The following is a 21,005-nucleotide window of genomic DNA, read 5'->3' on the forward strand; positions in this document are numbered from 1 at the left end:
TATCTGGAAATGACGTCATTTTTGCCATCTCATCTATAAAATCGACCGCTGTTGGATCGGACCACATTCCTATCAGATTTTTGAAGTAAATTTTACCATCATTGACCAATCCGATCACCCGAATTATATGAACTTCAATATTCCCTAGAGCCTGGAAAATGGTAAAAATACTTCCTATTCGTAAAAAAGGGAAAAGTTTGGATTTAAACAATCTTCGTCCAATCAGCATTTTATGTACATTATCGAAGATGTTCGCAAAAAATTGTGAAACGCCAAATCAACAATTATTTGAACGCAACGAATCAACTCAACTGCAATCAATCGGGATTTAGATCCGGTCATAGTACGACTACAGCACTACTAGAAGTTTACGACGATATCCATGCTACTGTTGACAAGAAAGGTGCTGCATTTCTGATGATGATCGATTTCTCCAAAGCTTTCGATCGGGTTTCACATGTCAAACTACTGCTGAAACTATCTTCGAAATTTAAATTTTCTGGCACCGCTGTGAATTTGATTCAGTCCTATTTGTCTGGCAGAACATAAGTTGTGAGTATTAATTGAATTTGTTCAGATCCTGTTCCGGTTATTTCGGGTGTACCGCAGGGTTCAGTTTTGGGCCCTTTGCTATTTTGCCTGTTTATTAACGATTTGCCAGAAATTATTAACCACTGTGAAATACACATGTTCGTTGATGATGTCCAACTTTACCTCTGCTCCTGTACCGACAGATGAATGACGATTTGATGTGCATACAAGTTTGGTCTGATAGAAATATGCTTCCAATCAATGCTTCGAAATCTAACGTGATGGTCATCGCTAGTAACAGAATGATTTCTGACCTACTGGCCATTACTCTAGGATCAGCTAATGTTTTTTATGTCGATAAAGTATGCAATCTTGGAATAATTTTCCAAAGTAACCTGGAGTGGGACCATCAATTCAACGCACGATGTGGCAAAATCTATGCAATCCTACGCCATTTGAAGTTAGCGGCAAGCATGCTTCCATCGCATTTGAAATTAAAAATAGCTAAAACTCTAATTTTGCCACACCTAACCTTTGGTTCTGAGTTTTTGTTAAATGCGTCAGCTATGGCGATGGATCGGTTACGTATCGCAATCAATCATTGCATCAGATGGATTTTCAAGCTAGATCGTTACGCTAGGATGAGCCGCCATCATAGGAGTTTCATAGGCTGCTCGTTTTACGAATTCTTCAAACACCGTTTAAACATAATGATTCAAAAGATATATACAACAGTGACACCTGATTATCTCTACCAGAAACTTATTCCTTTCCGAAGTAATCGTGTAAGAAAGTTGGTAATTCCAAGAAACTTTACTTCTCACTACAATGGCACACTGTTTGTACGAGGTATGGTCTACTGGAACCAGTTACCCGATGAAATCAAAATGGTTATCAACATTGGTATGTTTAAGAGAGAGTCTTTAGCCAGGATAGATTAGGAAAAGATGAAAGTAGGTACCTAGTTGAGTTCGAAAGTTTGTGCATTAAAAATCCCAGTTATAACCAATTGCAGTGTTTTATAAGATTGTATCTTGAATTGCAATGATAAATAAAAACAAAAAACAAACAAACTCTTAATCTAAAAAAAATCCGATACCGAAACTTCGTTCCAAATTTGTGTGCTTCTGGTAAATCTTGGCTGCAGGCATCACACTTGAAATTTAAAATGTGTTCAAAGACTTTTTTTCAAATACATACTATTTAATTATAAAAAAACTGTTTCGGGATGTCAAGGTCAATTTAGTTATTAACCTGTGATTAAGTTTTCAAAGAGATTTTCGGAATTGAATTTCCATTCATTCTCAAAGCTGATTCGAGCTTGAAAAGCAGTCAATCTTTAATTTTTAATTCTAAATTCTTAGTTTTGGAATTTTGTATTTGAATTTTATGTACCATCTACTCATTTTTTAATCCGTTCGTTATGATTGAGTAAGCTTTCCAAATTTGTTTCTGTACGTATCCAGGCCGGGCAAATCTGGGCATTGGGTTTCTAAATTTAATCTCAAAACCAGGTAATATCCGGGCAAATCCAGGTAACAGATTGAATTTTTCCATGAAAAGGCAAGAAAAAAGCTGAAAAATAAACACATGACATAGTTTTTCTACCATCAGCCCATCAGCATATCTTATTTTACAATTCCAAAAGATGCATTCGAATTTATTTCGCTATTTCGGAACTAAACAAAAAAAAATGGCGTGTTATTGATTTGAACAAATATGCACTTCAATTGTTTGGAGCTGCATCCCCCCCCCCTCAATCATTCATATTTTTTACTTTTTCCTAGCATTTCGGGCATTTATTGTGTTCTTTTCAAAACTTTAGGGGGGGGGGGGGGGTAGGGTCTAACACTTTCAAAAAATCGATTTTTTTATTTTTTTATTTTCTTATTGTAAAACATTTCAAGAATGTTGTGTCAAATTTTCAAGTCAATTGAAGCAAAACTGTAGAAGTTGTAGGCCTTTATCTCCTCCTATCTAATACTGCAAGAAAGCAAGAGCAGAAACTTCAAACGCGTTTTTCTCGAAAGCACATTTTTAAAGTCCGTGGACATCGTCATTTGAAAACTACTTATCCGATTCTTTTCAAATTTGGAACATATTTTCTACATATAAAATACCAGACCCCAACGTTTTTCTTTTTTGATTTTTTTACTTTGGGGAGATTTGAGATGTGAAAAATGGCGGATTTTTTCGTGAAAAATCGTAGTTTTTACTTCAAACAGCCACAAAAATTTCATAAAAATAGCATCAGTTTTGTACAATGAGAATGAACTACTAATCCCAAGTACCATTCTTTTGACCTTTGTACAAAACTGATGGCCTCGGTCAATCACGGAGTAGCAACCATTGGCGATGTGGAATCATTTCTACTGAGCCACGCCTTGATCATGGTGTTCGAAATGCATAAATAAAATTGATATTAATCAAGATATATTCGTAAGATCCATTTAATTTAAAAAGTCAGCAACATGTACAGAACCAGGATTAAAAAATCTTTTCAAATCTAATGATGAGGCATTTCGGATTCAATGATTAAAGGTGGATGTGAGTAGTCAATCAAGCTAAGCTAAGCTAAGCTAAATGTAAAAAATACGAAGTTCCTCTAGAAATGATCTAAAAAAAATCTGTAAATGAAGCCTTTCGACTCTAATTATTTAAGGTGGATACGAGTAGTCAATCAAGCTAAGCTAAGCTAAACTAAGCTTCTAATTATTAATAAATTTTATTTTGAGTGCGGTCCGCCGGGAAAAATTTCAAATTCAAATTGGCTTGTGCATGGGTTCAAAAGGACGCTCACCCCTGGTCTAGGGTATACTGAAACCGGGAGTCTGCTTTATAAAACAGGACGGTTTTGAAGCTTTGAAGCGCCATCTATAGCTGAATCTTGGAATAAAATACCACAAAAACTGCGGGGTTCTTAGAATATGCGTCTTGAGCTTCAAGCGATTGGTTAAACTCAAGGACGAAAAATCGAATTGCACCAATGGATTTAAAAAAAAAATATTTAAAAAGATTATGTTTTGATCAAATTATCTTTAGGCACTTCAATTGCCGGACCCTTTAGTTAAACTTCCTTCCGGTGTAAATCTTTCCAGTGAATATTCCTCCAATTTATTGTTCATAACTTTAAAGTTTCAATTAATCGTTATTATGGATATAGATACCCAACGAAGAAGCTTATCAGGTTGTAAAAGTTCAAAATTTGTTTGAATGCGACATTCACGATCTGAATCTGAATTTAAAATCTGAGTTTTATAGTTAAATTCTTAATCTTAGCTTTGTATCTTAGTTTTAATATTTTTTTTAAAAACTGTTAGTATTAAGTTGAAAAATGTATTGACATTTAAAAAAACTAATGACTGTATAGAAAACTATCTTTTTTCTCACTACTTGGTTGAGTTTTGATAACTTTAACCGCTAGAAAGAGCATTGTGGCAATAGAAAAAAATGAAAAGTGATAGCGTTTCCATCATTATTTCCAGTCCTAATCGATGGTGAATATGTAGGTATGTATTGGGTTGTGTAGTGGACCGAGGATATGAAGGACAGCGAATACGTGAGGTTGATTGGCCGGGGGCAAATTACTCAACTAACGCAAATGGATTCTAGGAAAAGTTCTCTGTTTTTGTTGTTTTGATGATATTTCCTCGTCAACGTCAACTGAATAGAGTCAGGTGATAGTTGGTTCTCATATTCAACGAAACGTCTAGTATTGATAATAGAATCTCTCTAATAAAAATAAATTTCCGAAGTACAATTCATTGAAATTTCTTACATATTGCATATTGCGTAAATGGAATATGATAAAAATGATTCCAAAATTCACTCACCTTTCCACTTCAGTGTCCGGAAGAGTCGATCACAGCTGACGACTTATGGGTTTCGATGTAACACGCTACGAGAACCATCATATACCAATCGCCGCCGCCGCCGTCGCCATCCTCAACAACTTCCGGTAGAGGGGGGCAACCTGAACCCGGGCACCCTCGCGCACAAAAACAGCCGACAAACAACTAAAAACCTCTTCCCACTTCTTGGGCGGCTTTATCCAGGTGGGTCCTTTTCAGTGGAATGTTTTGGTGCCAGTAGATGGGGAATGTAGGGCAGCAGCTCAGTTCTCACTTTCCACGGCCTGCTGGAGTTATGTGGTGGTTTGCGGTTGACGCTCTGAAAGAAATCGAACAACAACCGGATATTGGTAAAATTACTTTGGACCTGTTTTATGGGAGGGGGTTGATTCGGGTTGATTCGTAGAATCGTGAGGCGGACCCATTTTCAATTAATTTTCATTAAGTTTTTTTCTTCGAGGGACGCGTTAAAACTTGAGCGGCAAAGTTTCCCGAAGAGTTCAAGGATTTATAGAGACGAAGTTGGTAGAAAAGAACCATCGGAGGGATCATAATTTTCAAGGAAAATGACAATTTTTTTTGATAAAGTTGAAAAGTATTTTTAAAATAATGTTTTTTCCTCAGTCGTTAAATTCAATGACAAAATACATATAACAAACCTGCACCAATAATGTAGTCAGATTCCCCCATAAGCTTTGCCCCAATTTAGCTTTCACCGGTAAAAGGATGATGATTGGCTGAACCCAATCATGCTTTTTGGTTTCAGAACCGAACCCACCCCAATCCGGGCCCCATAACTCAAAACAGATAAAGCCCTAAAGTCGTCGTCGTCCCTCTTCGTATAAGCCCCAAGTTGGGCTCGAGCACGCGATTCTCCAACCAACTATCATCGGTGGTCCCTTTGCAGGAATTTCGAATAAACGTACCCCACTGAAGTATAGGAAGGAAGGTATGTATCTATATGATGGGTGTAGCTATGTTGCACAATTTGTAATTTGATATTAAATGGAATTGCTTCACTGGGTTTTCCGGCTGATTTTGCTGCTTGCTGCTAGTTTTGTGTTATTCCCCGGTGCTTTGGGTTTAGGGGGAACGAACTTCAAGCACACAGAACCGAACTAGTCAGGACTAAGCCGGGAGAAGGAGGATGACAACGACGACTCACAAGTCACAACACAGGAGAGGCCGTTTTCCCCTCTCGTTTATTTACCGATGAAGGAAGCACGCCAGCCTAATACCCGTTGGAGTATACCCGAAGGAACCTTTTTTTTCCGGGGAAGCCTTTCCTTCTTCCGCAAGCTAGGGATCGTCGCTGAAATTCTTGGAGTTCCCATCCTTTTGGTTCAATGTTTGGTGTAGTTCTTTTTTTTCATTTTTCCATAAAAGGAGGTTGCTAAATTTCAATAAACTTTAACTAGGGCATGGTTGTTAGACGACAGTCTATGAAAAATTTAAGAGCTTCGGCTTATGACGGTATTTCCTTGAAAACATGAGGGAGCAAGGAGAGATAATTATGTGTTTGAAACAGTTCTCGAAGGTCCATACTTTTCTTAACAGTTTATGGAACGAAAATTGAAAAAAAAACACTTCTTAATTTGAACTTTGGTTGAAAAAACTTCGAACTTTACACCATTGAATTACTTCAAATCTTAAGATTTTCTTGTCATACAAAGCTTATTCATTTGGTTCAAGCATTTTGAGTTAAGATATAAAATTTTAGTGGTAATTTATTTGGTTAAATGTTATTTTTTATTCTCATGATTTTTTAACGTTGTACCTACATAGCGTAGAAAAACGGTTAATAGTGCATTGTAATTGTTTATTCTTTAGTTTTCGTATCCAGATAAATAATAATTTTTATGGACGAGTTTATTATTTTATTTGAATTAAAGTTTAGAAGTAAAAATTATTTGCAAATCATTCGAAAAACTGATAGCCTAATTCCTACTTACCTACCTAAGGGTCCGGCGCCGATTGACCGACGCATAGGGCTGAGATAAAAGATCTCCACTGCTGGCGATCCGGAGCCAGCGTCTTCACTTGCTGCCAGCCAAGGTTCTCGTCAACTGTGCGGATTTCAGCGGCTAGACTTCGCCGCCACGAGCTTTTGGGCCTGCCTCTTCTTCGATGCCCATCTGGATTCCAGTCAAGCGCCTCTCTGCAAATCTCGTTTTCATCTCTTCGCAGCGTGTGCCCAATCCATCTCCACTTATGTTCCCGAATCTCGATTTCTAGCGCCTTTTGATGACACCGGCGATGAAGTTCAACGTTTGAGATCCAGTTGCCAGGCCACCAAGCGCGGATGATGTTCCGCAGGCAGCGATTCACAAAAACTTTCAGTTTTCGCGTCGTCACCGCATATGTGCACCAAGTTTCACACCCGTACAGCAATACGGATTTGACGTTTGAGTTGAAGATTCGGATCTTAGTTCGTAGAGAGATCTGGCGTGAGCGCCAGATGTTTCGGAGACTCGCAAACGCAAATCTGGCTTTTCTGATCCGGGTTTCGATGTCCTTCTTGGTACCACCATCAGGCGTAAAAATGGAACGATTTTCTGTGTTGATTTCCATCGACTTGGTCTTTCCGACATTGATTTTGAGACCTGCTGCCTTGGATGATAGCCTAATTCGATTATTCTATAAACGGTCATAAATCACACGAATCCTAAGAAAATCGCAAATGTATACTGGCGTCAAGGAATATTTAAGAAAGGTAGTGCCAAGGCAATGAGGTACAAAGAAAGGTGACGAACAAACACGCACACTATTCCAGAACTCGTTAATCAAAAAGTAAAAAAGTAAACAACGCCTACGTCACTTGCCAGGATGATTATGTATCCTAGGCGAGAGTCATAATCAGCAGTTGGCTATGATTTTTTTCTCTAGTTTTCGCTGGTACAGCGATAATGCTTGTTTATTTGAAATGCAACTGACGGCACGAATTGTCATGGTTACAATGTTTACAAAAAAAACTTTTACTAACACTTAGCACGGGATTTCCAACGTCACCTGAGAGACATATGTATACAGGTTGGTGCCAAGGGCTGCTCTAGTATTAGGACCAGGGATGCCAGGTGTCGAGGATAAAAAATCTGGGCAATTTTGAAAAAAGTCTGTGTTTGTCTGTGCACAAGGAAGATCGCAAATTTGGTACTAAACAGGAATTTTTACTAAGCGTTTAAGCAAGAGGGGGGGAGGGGGTGGCTTTGTATTCGGATTGTTTTCGAGTTGACTATATAACTAACACTGTTTCCTGCCGCGTACCATGCCGATCTTATTTAAAAAAAAGGTTTAATGAATAATTGGTCAAATACCCATGGATACAAGCAAGATTTACAGTCTAATTTGGCACTTAGGGGAGATGAGGGCATAACGAGCACCCGAGGCATAATGAGAACTACGCTTTTCTACGAAAGGGCGTATTTTCTTAAATAAATTTTCATGAGGATTTGTTCCGTACTTCCTATAGTATTAATTTTTACACAAAAAAAGAAATCTCCTTATCATCTTTACAGAGATATTTAAAAAAAACTAGCTTGGTTCTCAAGTTACGAAAATATTATAATTTTTGAGCACCACGAAATAAGCTCTTATGATCTTAAAATAACCTTGATCTATAATGTACGCACTGCAACATGATGTACACATTGTTTCTCAATTTTTACCATCATAAAATTTTTGATTTTTCACTTTTATCAATTTTAAAACACGTTTTTACTTAAATTTGTTGACTAGGGGCATATAGAGCACCATATTATCGAGGCATAATGAGCATTTTCTGCCGTAGAATCTAGCAGCGAATTAAAATTGATTTATAGCGCCACACCTTGACTAGTTTTTATCCGACAATTTAGCCTATTGGTAAGGTGTCGGAGAGGTAATCAAAAGACTAGAGTTAGATTTCTGTTCGAGGTGATTTTTTTCCATTCACAATTCATGATCGATTTTTTTATTGTTACATTATACGGCTAGTAGCATCATCCGCCAAACAAAGCACATAATGTATGAGCGTGCGTGAATTGTTTGTATTCTACAAACAGACCTAGATTATTTTGTTATTGCTTTGTTTGATGAATCTACGACTCACCTGACCTTATCGAATTGAATTCGCTGCTAGATTCCCCGGCAAAAACGCACATCTCGCTCTGATTAATGGTGCTCATACTGCCTCAGGGGGGGTTCTCATTATGCCTCCACAGTGGCTGGTTTTCAGCTTTTGGCAAAATATTTTAAAATGCATTTTTTAACGTTTTCATATAGTTTTTCACGTTTCAGCCCGTTAGGGAATAGGCTTTTCAAGTGTCTGAACACGAAACTATAATGTAACCTCCATATTATAGCTATTTTTTATGGTTAAATAACCGTTTTCCTTAAGGTGGCCATTATGCCCCCATCTCCCCTACGCGGATCAAATCCGATCCATCCGCGATTTCGAAGCTGATTTTTGACAGATCGTGTGTGTGCAAGAAAATGTAAACAAACGGGTTGAAATATTAGCTTGTAATAAATCATTTTTTTCTCTGATTTGGTAAGGATATTCAAAAAATGGTAAATACAAACTTAAAGTACAAGGTTCAGAAGTTATTGTGAGCTATAGGAGAAAACCTGTATGTGCTGTGAGGCATCGTAAATCGACGACAAAAAAAAGTCATTTTTTTACTATTCCATAAACCTCTCGAAGTATTTCACATATTTTTGAATGAAAACTTGAGCCAAGTGCACATTTTCAAATGCAATTTGTTAAAAGAACAGTCAATTAACATTTCTTCAAAATTTGGAAAGGCGCAACAAGATTTTTTCTTTTTTCTACTAGGCTTTCTTCGGCAGCTGCATACAATCAGGCGTAAAAATTTTGAAGCTGGAGGGCGGATTTGGATATTTGATGGTGGTTCAAGTGAATAAAAAATAAGATCCTTGAATGACAACATAATTTTAGTTTACTTCTATGCTTATCAATTGACATCGTTCAATGGTTTTATCATGTTTCGTACTTTTATCCGCCCTTTTGGTTTGATTTTTATTTGGGAAAACTTATTGAAAATTTAATTAATGCAACCACTAGCCGTACAGAATTTCAATTAAAAATTTAACATTTTATACTGTCTTAAGCTGAAACTTTTTAAATTTTTATATCTAACTTATTTATGAAATGTTTCAACTCAATCCAATCTAATAATTGATAGTAACAACGAAAAAATCGTTCATGCATACATACCAGCCGAAAAGACAGAAAGTTCAATATAAAGATGTTAAATAAAAATATAGATCGAAAATTTGAAAAAAAAAAAACGAAAAAGTTTTGAAAATGGGCGCAAAGAATAATTTCACATACCAGGCTAATTTATTTTAATTTAAGTGGAAAAATAAACTTTTATATTTCAAAGGAGTTTTTTTTTATAATCATTTGGATTTATGTAAACTTTACTCAAAAGATTATAAAGTCGTCTATAATGTATCGTTCACCCGGAATGTTGCTCACGCAACATCGTACTACTCCAGATGGCAGCAGCGCAGCTTCGAAACAGCGACAAGTCTGCCAAATCTGGACAATCTGTGTCTGACCAATATCTGGAAGAAGGGTCAAAAGTCTTGGTTTTACAGACAAATCTGGGAACCTGGCAACCCAGATTAGGGCAGACTACAATCATAATTACGAAAAGGAGGATTAAGCATTTAGAAGGCAGCGCATTCGTTTTTCATTTCACTGTTGTTGGTGGAAATTTTGTGCTTTAAGGGCACGTTTCTGGTGTTGGAAAAATTGGTAGAAATTTAGACGTTTTGGAAATTTTACCATGCAAAAAGGTTTTCAAGATCTTTGGGCGTTGACGTATTTTTTTACAGCACGGTTTCTATTTCAGCCGTATGTGATAGAAATATTGCTATTTTTGCATCACAGCATGCGAAAACAGAACACGTGTTGTTAAAAAATTTGAAGCCCACAGATCTTGAAAATGTTTTTGCATGGCAAAATTTTCAAAATGTGCTATAAGTGACAAAATTTCTACCACTTTTTCCAAACATCAGTAAATTTAAATTTTTCGAAATTTATTTTTTCTGAAAGGATTTTCAAAAAGACACTTGTTTTAAAGTTTTCAACTTAATTTTTTTAAGAGCCAATATTGTATTTTAATCAAAGTTTTGTTACTTTTATTTACTTTCTGGTGAAAATTTTCTGGTAAATGGTTTTGGTGAATAGCGAAAAATTTTCTGGGGAAACTTGTTCCACTAAAAATGATTAATCCTATAATATTAAGAGAGGAATGATAGGAACTAAAAACTGATGAAATTCCCCTAGACTTTTTGTCATTTTTTTTTAAAGCAAAACATAGTTCTTATAAGGTAGTGCGACTAGGATAATACATATTCATAACCTATACCGTAGCTCGTCAACACATTAGTAAATACTTATCATATACCTACTATTTTATTTGAATGTAAAAAAATTGACTTTGGGAGTATTGAATAAATTATTAAATTGCCGTAAAATTCAGCAAAAAAAATTAGAGACTGTCCTAATTTCTGCAATTCCGGGTTTCTCTTTCAAAATTCACTCAAGCCATTAACTAACAAAAATGGAATAGCATCTTTTGAAAATAATGATTTTTTTTTCCAGTAAATGATATATGTAGTCCCTTAGTATAGTGAGAGAAAACAAATATCGTTGGCATTAGGATCAAATTGAATCAAACATACATATGTTATATGTAACAGCAGAACTCGACACTAAACAAATTCAACCAGGACACTGTACTGCGAAATTCAATAATCTTGCCTAAATGGAATTTGTGCGTTGTGTCGACTGAAAGCCCCTCAAGATTGTTATCACATTATTGTCTTCTACATGTCGTCGACAGCTGAGAGCTTTTTAATATCGCTCATGGTGGTGTTTTTTTCTTAGTACCTACCTATGTTTTTCGGTACAATTTCCAATTTTTGAAAGAAGTCGAATGCCGAAACAAATGAATCTGGCAGACGGCTGTATAACCGCTTTATAGAAAAAAAAATCTTAGTCTTTTGCTAGGTTTTCGATACTGAAATTTTTTCCGACCTTTTAAATGAAACTCTAAACGATTTGTGTTGTTTTTTGAACTCTTGGGTAATAAAAAATGGATGTTTTTCCTCAAACGTTTGAGGAAATACAAATGTCCTATATGTTTTTTGATAAATATGTAGCTACATATGAATGAAAAAGCTTCGTCGAAGCTGAACGATGAAGCAGTCAGCATTATTCTGGGGAAGCAACTGTGCTGCACTCTCGAATAATTGTCTCCGCGTGTTATTCAATCAGAGCAGAACCAAAGTCAAAGCCAATGTAAACTCGTTGCTGCTGCTACTGGTTGTCGTTTTCCGATATGCCCCGATTCTTCTGAACCTCCAATCCATTCACACAAGTCACGTGCGCACGCAGTCTTTACCGGTTGCGGTTCCTTCCTCCTCCGGTAGGTAGGCAGGTAGCCATTCTTAAAAGCCATCTAGCCATACGCTAAATAAGTCATCACGACATGCCTCCTCTTGTTCGAGACATTTACTTTCCAGGGTAGGTAGAGCGTCTTCTTTCTGTATGAACTCGCGCCATTTACCGGAGAGAGATCTCTTACGATTCTACGCCATAGTAGGCTAAGCAAACACCGAGTCGAGCTACTAAGCTGCTCATCAAAGATCACCGGGTATATTTAGGTATTTCGAGTCTTTGCTTAAGGTTAGCTTAATTATATCCATACGGGTGCTGTTACTGGTGCTATTTAGCTGCTACGTTGAGCCTCCTCCACCGTTGTCGTCGTTTTTACAGCCGGTAATTAGCGAAACGCACTGATTGAGGAGGAACTTCCCTACAACCTCACAACAGTAGTGTAGCTAATGATAAACACAGACAGAATCGTCAACCCTTTTCGCTGGAGATGATGAGGGACGTAAACAAACAGGTAAATATAACTATACAGTGAGGTCTACGAGTATTGTGGCTGACTGTATCAAAGCCGAGAGTTACAGTTATGAACACATTCAGGGCGAAACCCAGTGTAGTTACACACCAGTTCAAGTGGTTGCTTTGATCTGGCAATTATCACTGGCACGATGAAACTTTTTGCCCATGATCTGAAATTTTTTGAAGCCGCTTATGTTTGTTGTTTTTAAATTGTTAACGTCTGGAGTGGGTAACTCAAGAATAAAGCGTTATTTTAAATTTCTTAATAATAAATTTACTAAGTTGGCTGTTAAGTAAGATACAATAAATCTTTGGAACCATTGAAACAACAGTTGTTTTTCAGAATCCCGAATCATGATTCATGGTTTTTTTTTCAAAAGTTTTCCCAAGGAACTCTTGATGTTAGAGAACGTCAGTTTAGCATCCCGGTTATTTAAAAACGGACAGGACGATGGTCACTTGAAAGCCCATCGGAAGATTCGGAATAACTTTGAGCTTTCCGATTTCATCCTAGTTATTTCAGAATGGTTAACTGAGTTGGAAATGAAACAACTGAAAAAAGTTTGAGGTCAATAAAATTATTCCCATCGACTTCTTTTTCTTCTTATTGGATTCATAATTCGTGCAGTAGAGGGTAAAGTTGAACGATGTTTATTTGCATGAATGGTTATGTTTCGTTTAAAAGAGAATCCAGAGTACGAAGTAGGAGGCGATGGTTTGTTGGTATCGCACGTGTTTTTTTTGCTCCGTTCGCTGTGAAATTTGAATTTTTGAAGTTTAAGTAGTTTTTTATTGTGAAATTATGATTTTTTCTAGGATTAGTGAATAAAGCATAGTAATGAATAGTTGCATGATTAATTATTTGTGACCGACCCGATTCTCCATGGATTTTATCCAAATCCAGCAGTTGACATTAAGAGGAAAAACACTTCCTACTTCAACAATTGGTAAGTTCGTTCCATGATCCTTCTTATTAATTTATTCTGAACTGATGTTGCAATCCGGGAATTTCTACCTGAGAATTCTCAATATTAGGAAATTCGGAAATACCGTTAATTGATTTCTAGACGTGAAGTAATTCTCCGAATTATTCTAGAAGCGCAGGGGAGTTTTTTCTATTGCAAACACTTTTTTATATAAAGAAATACAATATCGGAAACATTTACGGGTTTATTTTATAAAGTTGTGTTCTGCCCATATTTGTTAAACGGTCTAATGTGCCATGAACACCTACCTACCTACCTACCTAAGGGTCCAGCGCCGATTGACCGGCGCATAGGGCTGGGATAAAAGATCTCCACTGCTGGCGATCCGGAGCCAGCGTCTTCACTTGCTGCCAGCCAAGGTTCTCGTCAACTGTGCGGATTTCAGCGGCTAGACTTCGCCGCCACGAGCTTTTGGGCCTGCCTCTTCTTCGATGCCCATCTGGATTCCAGTCAAGCGCCTCTCTGCAAATCTCGTTTTCATCTCTTCGCAGCGTGTGCCCAATCCATCTCCACTTACGTTCTCGAGTCTCGATTTCTAGCGCCTTTTGATGACACCGGCGATGAAGTTCAACGTTTGAGATCCAGTTGCCAGGCCACCAAGCGCGGATGATGTTCCGCAGGCACCGATTCACAAAAACTTGCAGTTTTCGCGTCGTCACCGCATATGTGCACCAAGTCTCACACCCGTACAGCAATACGGATTTAACGTTTGAGTTGAAGATTCGGATCTTAGTTCGTAGAGAGATCTGGCGTGACCGCCAGATGTTTCGGAGACTCGCAAACGCAAATCGGGCTTTTCTGATCCGGGTTTCGATGTCCTTCTTGGTACCACCATCAGGCGTAATCTGGCTACCAAGATACTGGAAGCACTCCACTGTCTCAACCTGTTGTCCAGCTACCACGAAATTGGAACGATTTCCTGTATTGATTTCCATCGACTTGGTCTTTCCGACATTGATTTTGAGACCTGCTGCCTTGGAGCTTTCGGTGAGGTCATCGAGTTTGCTCTGCATGTCTTGTTGTGTTTGGGCGAGCAAAACAATATCGTCTGCCAGGTCAAGGTCGTTCAGTTGCTCCATGGTTGAAGGATTCCACGGCAATCCTCGGTTTGGTCTACAGTCAATCGATCCAGTCAAGATCTCATCCATTACGATGAGAAAAAGTAGCGGTGATAAAATACATCCTTGTCTCACTCCAGCAGTTACCGGGATTGGTTCGGACAAGACACCATCGTGCAAGACCTTGCACGAAAATGCCTCGTATTGTGCTTCGATGAGATGGACTAGTTTCTCTGGAACCCCTCGTCGCCTTAGAGCCGCCCAGATGTTTTCATGGTTAAGTCGGTCGAATGCTTTTTCGAAATCAACGAACACCAGCAGAAGAGAGTCCTGGAATTCGTTGATTTGTTCCAGTATGATTCGTAGCGTTGTGATGTGGTCCACACATGATCGTCCGGATCGGAATCCAGCTTGTTGCCGTCGGAGTGTAGTGTCGATTTTCTCCTGGATCCTGTTCAGGATCACTTTGCAGAGTACTTTGAGGGTTGTACAGATCAAAGTTATGCCATGAACACCAATGAGAGAAAAACGCAAAATAAATGTTTTAACTATTTTTTTGCATCCTAATACTCAAAATAAAGTAGATTATTGTGTAAAACAATCATTGTAGGTGTCCTACACCTTAGACGGTTGAGTTAAATTGCAAATTTAGATAAAGAATTCATGAAAAAAAAATTTCATTCTCAGTAGCCACTTTATCAAATATAACGTAAACAAAAGTTTACAAATAGCTCTGAATTTGCCTGATGTGCACACGTTTTAAAATATGCAAAGGAAATCGGTAAAACCGAAACTTTAATTTTAATGCCAAATGACTTTAAAATGCTTTAAACGCCAAAATCTGGTGTTATTTCGAAAAAAAAATTTTTTCATTAAAAATCGCCTAAGGGGGGACGAAAGGAAATTCGAAAAATCGAAGTTTTAATTTTTTTCCCAAATGACTTAGAATGCCAGAAACTTCAAAATCCAAAATTCAAATCGAAATTCAAATTCAAATTCGACTTCCTGGGAATATTCTGGATTTTCCGGAAAAAAAATCAAAGATAGTCGTTTTACGACAGAAAAATGATTTTCTAAGTCATTTGGCATCAAAATTAAAATTTAGATTTGTTAATTGGTGATTTTTGAAATTTTGAAGTTTTTTTTCGACAGCAACTTTTTTCCCGAAATTTTGACTTTTCATGCTTTTATATGTCATTTGGCATTAAAATGAAAATTTCAATTTTCCAGATTTCCTTTACCACAACCTTCCCTACCACCTCCCCCCCCCCCCTTGGAGATTTTTGAGTTTCTTAAAAACTTAACTTTGATTTGAGCACTTTGAGGCGTTCAAGTCCGATTGAGCTGAAATTTTGCACAGTTCGGTTTTCTGAGCCAAAATACATAATGTATATCATAGGTTTTCGAAATTCCTTACCTTACACCTAATTTCTGGGACCAGACACTTGAAATCTGAGACCCGATATTTACCTGAAAAATGTACTGCGAGCCTACTTGGTTGAATATTGAGAGGAATCAAAAGGAATCGTTCGATTGCTTTGATTCGCCTGATATTTGGTATCTTAGACCTGAAACCTGGGACTTGGCACATGAGAACTTAAAGATGAGCCATGAGATCTGAGTCTTGAGTCTTAAGACTTGAGCGAGACATTAGACGGTACCACACGTGAGAGTGAGAAGTGAGCCGTGGGAGTGTGACTGGAGGTAAGAAGTGGTACGACGTGGGACGTGAGACACGAGAATTAAGATATAATATTTAGGGAAGAGAGAAGTAACACGCGAGACATGACACATGGGACGTGATGAGTGAGAAATGAGACGTGGGAAGTAAAAAATGGGACGTAAAACGTGATATGTAAGTCGTAAGCAAGGTTGCCGAAATAACAGAAAAATCTATAATTCCACAGAGTTTTGAGCAAATTTTCGTCACAGAATCTGTGTCTCATAACCTAGAATAAATATTCACGGAAATCACAGATTTTTAGATTTTTGTTACGTATTTCTTAATTTTTTTTATCTTTTATGTCAACATTGATATTGGATTTCTAACTTTGTATTGGAAAGTCATGATAAAATTGTTATTGTTTATTATTTTTTTCAAGTAAAATGTGAAAGAGACACAATTTCTCATGATTTTTTTTTAAAGAAATCGATGCTTTTTTCATCACAGAAAACCATTACAGAATTTTTGGGTAAAATCAAGTCAAGTCAAGGCAGATTTTTTCTATCAAAAAACACAGGATTAAAAAAAAAACGGATGTTACAATCACGGCAACCTTAATCGTAAGAGGCGATGCGTGAGACATGAGACGTGAGACGAATTTCACACCTGTTCATGTCTTATGTCTCATTTCTCAAGTTTAAGGTCTCATTTTGAAGTCTTATATTTCAGGTCCCACTTTTCTAACCTCAGAGCTAAGCTACTGCTAACTTCTTAAAAATATCTAAATGTTTTCTACTAAAAATGATTTTTTGAGTATAATTTAAGTAGTTTCTATTTGAAGCGCTGAAGTGGTCTAGCAGATACACTGGCGCGAGTCTGGTTTTGAGTTGCCAGGCGTACTTTGGGTTGCCTACAGGTAGGATGTGTTCCCTCCTGGAACTGGCTATTCAGTAAGGATGTTCAATCAGTTGCCAGCTGGCCAGGTATATGCACGGATGCCGGAATATCTGTAAACAAACTAGCCAACCAGATTGACTTGAACTTGCAAAATATACTTACCTCAACACAATACATTCACTTCATAGCAGTTCATGCGAAGCCATGGGGTCCGGGTAAAGTGACGCGCTGCATTGGAGATTTGTCGAACTAATTAATCTAAAAAATACTTGTAAGCACATACATACACCCAAAGAAGAGGTTGCAAAATTTCATTGCGGATCGGAGATAACCATGTGTCGAAAATGTGCTGGAATGTGCATTGTGCTAAGGATGATATTTTTGCCTTCCATCTCTGGCATAAAGACTCGAGCTATTTACATACAAAAATTCAAGCGAAACAAGAAAATATTTCATGGTATTTTCATTCTACTGGATAATTCATCCCAGAAACGAGAAAATTAAAAAAAAATGCCGTCGGTGAGAATCGAACTCACAAAAATTGTCTAGCTTCATCTTGCCCATCCGAAAACTTAACCAGTGTACTGCCCGAGGCAGATGGAAAACGAAGGTTAATTTTCATAGTGTTTCTGCACGGCACATCACTTAAAAAACGAACAGTGCCTGGCGTTTTGCTGGGGGTTGAGCAGTATTGTCTTATGATGGGAAAGGGAATTAGAATTTCCTACTGCTTACTTACATACACCCGCACATTAAAGCCGGGCAGCTTGGCTGTGGTTGTTTGCCGGTGGTTTGAAACCAGTAAATGTTCGAGGTTCGAGTATAGACTCGCTGGCTGCCTGACGTTTGTTTCCATCCTCCTTTATCTTGTGATGGGATCGGGAGGGATATGAAATCGTTTTTATTTTGTTTCCATCAGTTATACGCAATGCGGTTGCGCTGGGAGGTTAAAGCCTCAAATCGAATCAACGCCGCTGGCGTTCATATCTTATGCGAATGGTGTTGAAGTATTGAGAACTCATGATTGGAGTGAAGGCTGAATTTTGGGTGTACTTAGGCAGAAACTGCGGTGAATCCGTGCAGCCATAGTGGATAACCAACAAACATACAACATACATAACATTAGTGAACCTACATATAAGAGTAGCGACATCTGATCCCTCTTAAAATAAAATATGTGGCCACATCGCCGAAAGCTTGGACTAAAAAATCCTCAGCACTGTTTTGTGGCTCAATGTTCAAGCTCTAAAGTGAACGCTCAGTAAATCCAACAAAACAATTTTAAATTTGATGCCCAATGCATCGCGATAAACGGTATGAAAGACTTGAATTTCGTCAACAAACACATAGTTTTCTTACTACGAATACGAACCAACACAGCAGTAGGAAGAATTGCTCCTAATCATAAATTCATACGAAGAGCTTTAAAATTATTTTCTTGAACTACATCAGTAATCACAATACTCCAGGGGGTGACAATCTGGTTCTTCTTGCGAACAAGAATCTGTTTCTTTTTTCTATCCATCGGGAGAAACGTTTATGGTGTTTTCCTCTAAAGCAGTACAGAGTTGAAAAAGTCAAAATTTCAACCAATGAGGAACCAGAATGATTGTTGTGTTGGTGTGCAATTCATAATTCTCTAGGATTTGACATCTAGTCCGGTTCCTTGACAGAAAAATGTCAGGTTTGTTATGGGCCCACAAAATCGTGGGCCCGTAATTTTGATGGTTGTCAAAATCAATGACAAAGGATAGGTCTGTCACCCCCCTGCAATACTCTCGTTGGTTGAGCTTTCAATAAGAAAGTTAAAAGCTCAACAACAAAATCTCGGATCGATTGGAATCGATTTTGACAGTTCTTTTGTATCGATTTTGACAGTTCTTTTGTATCGATTGGAATTTTTTGTTTCAGATGTCGCTTCTCACACTACACACTACATGACATAAGTTGAAACCTTCTACTCTGCCTTATGATTTTGAATTTCAGCATGGAGTGCTTTGGTAAAAAAGATAATAAAGCTTTGCAGTCAACGGAAAAATCTGTGTTTTATTGTAGCTTTAACAGAGATTTCAGAATTGTGCTTAAACATGTTCAAGCTGATGTTTATTGAAGCTTTATTAGAACATTAATGAATGTTTTCTAGCAAACTTTAAATGAGACATCTCTTAGATTATACCCGAATGACCCTACTGGTTAAAAGATCTCAAATAAATTTTAATAATAACAACAACAATAATAATAATAATAATAATAATAATAATAATAATAATAATAATAATAATAATAATAATAATAATAATAATAATAATAATAATAATAATAATAATAATAATAATAATAATAATAATAATAATAATAATAATAATAATAATAATAATAATAATAATAATAATAATAATAATAATAATAATAATAACAGGGTGGCCAGCGAGTTTCCATTTTCAAATTCCCGGTTTTTTCCCGGTTTTCCCGAATGAGATTTTATGGATACTCTCGTTTGAAAATGCGCAAATATATAAGTCCAAAAAGTTTTTTGACCAAAACTGAAGATATGTTTATGCAAGTTGAATGTAAGAGTTTGAGAGGAGTTAATTTTTTTTAGTTTAATCTTGAAACTCAAAGGTTATTCGAATACGTTGATCGTAATACAGTAAGAAAATAAATCTAGTTTTCCGAACCTCAACCGAAAATTGTAACCTTTTTTTCAGTCTTTCATACCATCTTCGCTTTTTATAAGAGAAACTGCTATATTTCTATTATTTGCATGGATACATCATAGTTTTGATATGATGCCATGTAATACTTTCAAAATTTCAAGTTGAAATTCTAAATTTTTCCTATGAAATCTACTGACTGATATTCTGATATTTTCTTTCTAAAATTCTTAAAACAGATTCAGACCTTATTCATGTTAAGCAATCTGATATTTGATTTCGGATCTTATATTGAATACTGAATCATGTTTTTATTTATACCTTTAACATCTATATTAGTATGCGCTGAGTTCTAGATTATCTGTCCTATCTCAAAAATGCATGTTTTTATTTTATTTTGTAAGTAATGTAAATCACACAAAAACTTGTTCTCTTGTTACATCATCTGCCTTCTGTGCGTTTATCAATTAATTTGATGAAATGGTGGCATTTTTTTGGCATTTTTCCCGCATATAACAATTCCGATTTTCAAAAGTTAAAATTGAGCTAAATTAGAAGAAAATATTTTCGAAATCAAATAAAATAAGTTCTTCGAGGTTATGTCGTTACACAGAAATTTGATTTTGATTTTTGAACTTACGTTTTTGACAATTTTTAGTGTTTTAGTACATAAACGACAAACAAAATATTTGATATTTTTAGAATGTTTTTAATGTTTTATCAATCAAATAAAAATTTGAAGTATGGTTATGATTACTTTTGACTTTTGAGGTACCTGTAAACAGCTGAAAATAAGTAAAGTTACGTAAAAAAATCTCATTGTTAAATCTATTTTAAACCATTGATCATAAGATTTTTGTAAGAATAGCTTTTCAGGAAATTTGTCGACCGAGGTAAGATTTCATGGATGAATAACTGAATTCATATCTCTCTTTTAACGTTCTATAAAAATTCATTTTTTCTTAAAATTAATCCGATGTTTTTGTTAGACTCTTCAAAAAAAAATTCTCTCAGTTTAAATGTGTTTGTTAGATTTCTGCTAATTTTTCCAAGTTTCGTTTCAGCATAACGTATTTTTCTGAAGAAAAAAAATGAGCTCTTGATGCAGACTCGAACTTCGTCAATTCCGGACTAGTGTATAATAATTCCAGTTATAAGATAGATGATAAGCTTAAATCTTAGTTTTCGAGATGTTGATTCCATAGAAAACTGTCTGATTTCAACATAGGAATTCACATCACAATTCACATTTTAAAACTCCTTTCACTTATTTCTTCATTCAGATTTTTAAGTTTTTTTTCCAGATATGTATTCTTAACTTTTTCAGCATTTTACTCATTAATACAAAATCTCGACATTTTACTGCTCCTCCCAAATGGTTAACAGTCCTGGAATAAACGACTCTAGATTGTAAAGATTCTGAGAGAAAGTTCCGTCATGA

At 36.5% G+C, this 21,005-nt stretch overlaps 1 protein-coding gene across 1 annotated transcript in view; it reads right to left on the reverse strand.

Annotated features, from left to right (window-relative positions):
- The window catches only part of LOC129744741 (uncharacterized), a 118,471-nt gene that overhangs the window by 34,485 nt on the left and 62,981 nt on the right, over positions 1-21,005 (reverse strand). Inside the window, exon 2 of the mRNA XM_055737427.1 lies at positions 4,365-4,701. The gene's annotated coding sequence lies outside the window, so the exon portion shown is untranslated. The remainder of the gene's footprint in view (positions 1-4,364; positions 4,702-21,005) is intronic.

The sequence above is a fragment of the Uranotaenia lowii genome, chromosome 2, assembly GCF_029784155.1.
Source record: "Uranotaenia lowii strain MFRU-FL chromosome 2, ASM2978415v1, whole genome shotgun sequence".
NCBI classification, from domain to species: domain Eukaryota; kingdom Metazoa; phylum Arthropoda; class Insecta; order Diptera; family Culicidae; genus Uranotaenia; species Uranotaenia lowii.